This window comes from Alligator sinensis, unplaced genomic scaffold (assembly GCF_000455745.1).
Source record: "Alligator sinensis unplaced genomic scaffold, ASM45574v1 scaffold217_1, whole genome shotgun sequence".
In the NCBI taxonomy this organism is placed as follows: Eukaryota; Metazoa; Chordata; order Crocodylia; family Alligatoridae; genus Alligator; species Alligator sinensis.
In genome coordinates, this window is record NW_005842937.1 from 408,300 (window position 1) to 414,892 (window position 6,593).

Genomic DNA, 6,593 nt, shown 5'->3' on the forward strand with positions numbered 1-6,593 from the left:
GTACTGGCTCCTACCCTGGGGGTCTTTAAGAAGTGGCTTGATGCCTACCTGGCTGGGGTCATTTGAGCCCAGTTTTCTTCCTGCCCAGGCAGGGGGTCGGACCTGAAGATCTACAAGGTCCCTTCTGACCCTACTTCTATGATTCTATGATTCTATGACAAATACAAAATGGGGGATCCTGGCTGGATGGCAGCTCTTATGGAAAAGGACTTGGGAGTCTTGGCAGATCACAGACTCAATATGAGTCTGCAGTGTGATGCAGTCACACAAAAGACTAATGCGTTTTGGCCTGCATGAATAGAAGCATTCGAGCAAAGACGCGGGAGGTGACCAGTGCCTCTACTCAGCACTGGTTAGGCCTCATTTGAGTACTGTTCTGGGCTCCACATCTTAAAAAGGATGTGGAGAAGTTAGAGAGGGTCCAGAGGCAGGCAATAAAGATGATCAAGGGCTTTGAAGGCAAGTCATATGCGGAGAGGCTGAAGGAGGTAGGCATGTTTACAGCTTGCAGAAAAGGCACTTGAAGGGCTGCCATAAAGAAGAGGGAAATCACCTTTTCTCTCTTGCTGGAGAGAGGAGGATGTGGACTAGTACCTTGGAGTTGCAGCAAAGTAAGTTTAGACTGGATATCTGGAAAAACTTCTTCACTGCTAGAACAATGGAGCAGTGGAATAGATTGCCCAGCATAGTTGCAGATTCTCCATCAGTGGAAATATTCAAGAGGAGGTTTGACAGTCACTGGTCAGGGATGATCTAGGTGTAGCTATGCCTATGTTCTGCTATGGTTATTTTCCATGCTTCTGGACTTTGCTGGTTACTCCTCCCGCAATCATCTTTCTGCTATGTGTCACGGTGTTTTTAAACCTCCACCAAAGGCATTGGGTATTAGCTACAGCCAAGGCTGGGGACTGACTGGGGTGTGCCAATGCTCCTCCTGGGGCCAAAGACGGAGTTTCCTGCCTAGAGAGTTTTTCCCTTCTGCTCAGGATCAGACTGATTGCCATATTTGGCATCAGAAAGGAATTTTATACTATGGCCAGGTTGTTACGGATTGTGGGGGGTTTTGCTTTCCACTGTAGTGGGGGACACGACTCTTTACCCAGGATCTCTTGAGCATATATGGACAACATTTCATAGAAGCCAGCTGATGGCTGCTGTGATTTCCCTGCTTTACTTCTGTCAGGTTAGGGTGTTAGGCCTATGTTGTACCAGAGTTGATGGTAATCTTAGGTAGAGTTTACCTTATGGTTTGTATGGGATGGTTTGGATAGGGATGATCCTGTGCCAGGCAAAGTGTTGGGCTTGATGACCTCTGGAGGTCCCTTCCAGCCCTACTTCTCTATGATTCTTTGGGTGCATCTACACATGCCAATTTAAGGTACTTTAGCCTGATTTAAGGCACATTAAGTATGTGTGTCTACATGTGTGTGCCCTTTATGCGCCTAAAAAAGGCAGTTTTAGGCTATTAATGCCTAAATTTGCTACCTGCAAAAGCAGGTATCAAATTAGGTATGAATAGCTAAAGTACCTTAACACACTTGTAGACATGGTAAAGTGCATTAATGCTGTGTATGTCAACTGACTTGGGACTAACTTTAGTTCCAAGTTGGTCCGCACACTGTTAATGCACCTTAGTATGTGGATGTGTAGACACGTGCCTAAATCACCTTGATGCACATTAAGTTTAGGCATGCGTAAAAGCACGTGTAGACATGCTCTTTGAGGCCACTAACCTGGGGATCCAACTGGTCACATAAAGGGATTCCTCCTTTCAGCCATTCCAGCTCCCTTTCCAGTCACAGCAAATATTGGATTTCCAGACCACTGCTGTGCTCTACAACCCCTATAGATTTCATAGGCATTAGGGCTGGAAGGGACCTCGGGAGATCATCAGGTCCAGCCCCCTGCCCAAGGGGTAGGAAGTCAGCGGGGGTCAGATCACTTTTGAAGTGTCAGTGGGAACCAATGGAATTAGCAGTAGTTAAGGGTGCACTGGCACCTGGTGTGCTTAGCTGGTATAAAAAGGGTTTAAAGACTAGATAGAGCTACTGAATGCAGTTCATTTCTCATGTTCAACATTTACAAAACCATTAGTTCCCCTCTTTCTACCTACAATTTTGCTTTGTTTCTCTGAGGCAAAATGCTATTTTCATAGTGTAAATTATGCTTCAGCAGCCAATGAAGCTCCTCACTTACCCTGATGCAGCTACGATCTGTAGCTAAAACTGCTAAAATTAATGATATAGACCCATTTGGGAATCTCCTTGGACTTTTCTCAGTGACACAGATGATTTCTTTGTGGACAGTGAATCCTATATTAACCTGTTCCTCCTATGCAGAGCTATTCCTGTTCCATACACAGAGGCCTCTCATCTTCAGTAACAGTTTTTAAAATAAAAACACCCAAAGCCAAAGACACCAAACTTACATAAGACTTCAGTTGGGGACACTCAGTCATGGCCATATCCGGGCTCCAATGGTCATTTCAAAGGAAGCTCAATGTGAGATTCTATTTCCCGATGAAAACAATAGTAAGATGCATCAAGAAGGAACATGGTAAAAGCCTGGAGGAATAGCCAGTACATGCTGTAGCCCCAACGAACAACCAATCTGAGTTCTGACTAAGGGCCAGATAATGGCCTGTATCACACAGGTGCACAGGGGAGTAAGGGGTCAGAAGGTCCCCTTACTCCACGAGGCCAGCTACCCATCCCACGCGGACAGTGAGGGAGAGACTCTCTGGAATTCCTAGATAGCCCCCCACAGATTAGAGAAACTGGAGAGGATTAGAAGTGAGCAGAAATGGTGATGAAGGGGTTAGTCTGGAGAAAAGAAGTTTAAATGGGGGATGTACTCACATTTTTCAAATATTTGAGTCTGCCATAAAGAAAAGGGAGAACAATTGTTCTCCTTTATCACAGATGGTAGGAGAAGGCAGTGGTTTAAACTGATTTAGATTAAAACCCTGGGAGGAAAAAAAAACTTTTAAACTGTATAAACAGTAGGGTAATGGAACAAGCCACTCAGGGAAGTTTGGGAATATCTTCCATTGGGGGGTTTAAAAAGTGGCTTCACATGCATTTGTTTGAGTTGGCTTACAAACAGTAGATTCTGCACTTGTGCAGGGGGATGGACTAGGTGACCCAGCTGTGATTTTATATCACATGGGCAGGAAGGGTTGGGGAAATGGATGGAGGCTTGGCTTCAGCCCCCAAACTACTTGTCAGCACTGCCTTGGCTTCAGCCCCTTGTCAGGACTTGTCAGCACTGCTGCACTCCACCAGTGGTACAGGACTGGTGCAGGGTGTGCATCTCTGGAATCAAAAAGCAAACTGTAATTCTGAGTCTCTGTCTGATTCTGAGACTGCTCCTAACCTGCCTGCCCTAGAGCCATGCCACAGCTGAACTCTAGGACAAAGGCAGATCCCAAAAATGCCTAGCTGGTGGCCCCTCTGATTTAGATCAGAAAACTACTAGTAACAGGTGACTTCAGTGCTCACTGAATCTTCCAGAATGAGAGCCCTGAAATTATATGGTGTTTTGCCACCATGGGCCCCTGAACCTGGGAAGAGAACCACTGATACCAGGACAGGATCACCGTGCAAACTAATTAATCACCTGTGTCTGTCTCCTTCAGAAGCACAATGGTCATAAAATCTGTTGTGCTTCTGAGGATACATCTGTGCCAGTGGAACTTAAGCAGAAAAACAAAATTTTTATTTTGTTTTTAAATGGCATCATTTGCATGATGCTGCAGCTGGGAGGATTAAATGGACCTTATTGGCTACCAGGAAGTGGTCAGAATCACTAAGTAAAATGTAAGGGGGGATAGTAGGAAGGCGCCATAAGGACACTCTCGAATCTTTGCTTGTTTGTTTTCAACTATTGTGACACTGAATTGTTGTTTGCTTGCTTAAAGATATTCTTAGGTTTGATTAGCCACAGAACAGGTTTTTTTAGTCTGAAGTGGGCAAAAGATGAAGGAAAATCTTATTTTTGGATTTACTTTTTACAAAACTTTCTGGAAAAAAAGAAGACACAGAAAAATCATGACTTTCATCTAGCCCTTAAGGTTGCATCGTGCCTTTATAACAGCATGCATTCTAAGCAACTTCAATGAGAGCCTTGCATGCACGTGTTTCTAGAGTGGGGGGCTTCTAGGGAGGGGGGCTGGCTCAAACGCAGGTGAATCACATGAAAATAGGTGGTACATTGTTAAACAAGCAGGTGGCATTTATTCCTCTCCAGGCATTCAGAACACATTTGGCAGTCCCCATTATTTGGTGCTTTTTTTTTTGACTGTAAACAAATTCCTATGATTTTGTCAGAAAAAACAGCTAACATTTCAGTCAAGTGTTGGCATACTCCCTTTCTTTCTTTTTCCATTTTTTTAACCACAAAATAATAATAGCTCTAATAGGAAAACTTATCTAGGTTGTTATCCAAAGGAAATAGTTTGTGGGTCCCAACCTCTTAAATCAAGAGCATTTATACTGCTATTCTGGTCAGTAATGAAACCCCTCAGCTTTTCTTCAGCTGTTGGTTTAGTTCTGATGCAAAGTCCCTAAACACCCCAAGAGTCTGGTTATCATTTCTTAACACATGTGAAGCCTCAGAAGTTAATGGACTTGTGGTTTGCAAATCACATCTTCTGTTACATTAGCAACCCAATTTTCCTGCAGTTTTGACTTTTCATCTCTCCATTTCTGCCCATTCTTTATTTCTGTACGTTATTATCAAGGACTTGCATCTGTAACCTTATTTTAAGGCATGCACTATGAATGTAATCTGTACACACCTGACTCTGACACTGTTTGACAATTCAAGTTTTTAACCTGGAAGGTTAATTTCCCTTGTCAGTAGAATAAGACTTGGTCACCCAGAATGTTTTAGCTAGGCAACAACCCTACCCCATCTATAAAGTTGAGGTGGCATGTATCCCCATAAGAAATTTCATCTACTGTTGGTCTAAAGATTATTCTGTCTATAAAAGTTTCAGAAAGCTTTTTGGGGATATAAACCTGGCAGTGAATTGAGGCAATAAAATGTAATCAGAATTTTCATTATCAACTTTGAGGTAAAAGATGTACCTTTAAGTGATCATCACAAAAGAAAAACTTGTGCTTTTATACCAAGCAATGCTGAAATCAGTGGAGCCTTTGTTTTTGATATATTTATCATACAAAAGATGCAAAAGCATAACTGATCTCTCTTTAATTCCTCACTGTAAAAGGACACAGTTACCAACACAAAAACACACCCTACAGGAAACCAGAACAACTTTAAATATCTTGTTTTTCAAATTTCCTGCTTTCTCTGGACATTGGTTTGGCAGCTGCCAGGTGATTTTGGGCTTACTTGCAATAGACTGTTTGCTGGTTCTTTTTGGATTTAATTCACGGGCTCTTATGACCGTGATCTTGTGAGAAGATTCTAGGACTTTGAAAAAAAATCTGAAGGAACTGAGTCCTTAACTGCCCCCACCAGAGGTTTTATAATATGCCTATTTCATTTAGTCCAACTGAGCAGATAATGCCTTCCGCTATACATACAGCAGGAACCCCCCCCCCCCCCCAAAACCGAGGGCCAGAAACAAAGCTATGTACAGAAATGTGAAAGAAAGACTTGCAACACGTTGCCAGTACAACCACTTTCCCAATATGCATCTACCACACAAAAGTTATAAACAAAACCTACTCACAGCCCCTGACCAACAAATGAAAATGTGAGCTATAGACCAAGGTACAGCTGGCTGGTTTTCTGAATTTTCAGCTCACGGGAAGTTAATGCCTAAATTTCCTGCAAAATGGAAACTCTGGGGAAAGAAACCTGTTCTAGAAACATCATCACAATGTGGTAAAATCCCTCATTATTCAGTAGCTTTCCAGAAATGGATGAGCATTACACTAGTATCAGTCAGAACTAAAGACCTGGAAGATCTTACCGAGGCTGAGGCAGTCCAAAGTGGAGGGTGGGTGTTAGGTCACTTGGTAGCGCTGTCTCCGAGCCATGGACTCAGAACGCCCTGGTTCCAAATAAGTCCCTGTGGCAGGGCTGCTCCAAAGTCACAGGCCCTTAGAGCCCATGCCTAGACTCCAGGCATCCAAGAAGTACTGAGCGTTCCTTGGTTTTCAGGGCCCAGATCTGAGCACCCTGGTAAGAGGGGCCCTGGCTCCCAGCTCTGTGGCAGGGAACCCAGAGATCCTGTGGCAATCTGTGTAGTTGTACTGTTATGTCTGACTGAGAACTTCTAGGTTCCCAGATGCACGGCATGTACCCTCAGAGCTCTCGGGCTCCTGGCTGCATTGCAGGGATCCCAGGACCCTGGTATCCTACGGTTCCCAGAGCTCTACAGCTAGATCCCTCTCTAGATCTACAGGTCCTAAGGTCCAGCTCAAGCTGGACTTCTTGGGGGCTCCAGGGTCTCTGTTACACAGAAAGACACCTGGACCCTGACACCTCAGCTAGAGTCGGTCTCCAAGGTCTTACAGGTTCCTGGTTCTCTAGAAGGGGGCCGGAAAACTTTGGGGTCCCTAACCTTGGGACAAACTACATCACTAGGCTTTCCCAAAGCCTGGGGCCGCCAGCAGCTC

The 6,593-nt window shown here is 44.2% G+C and overlaps 1 protein-coding gene across 1 annotated transcript in view; it reads right to left on the reverse strand.

Annotated features, from left to right (window-relative positions):
• LOC102371777 (cadherin-like and PC-esterase domain-containing protein 1) overlaps positions 1-6,593 on the reverse strand; it is a 159,892-nt gene that overhangs the window by 9,520 nt on the left and 143,779 nt on the right. The window lies entirely within an intron of this gene.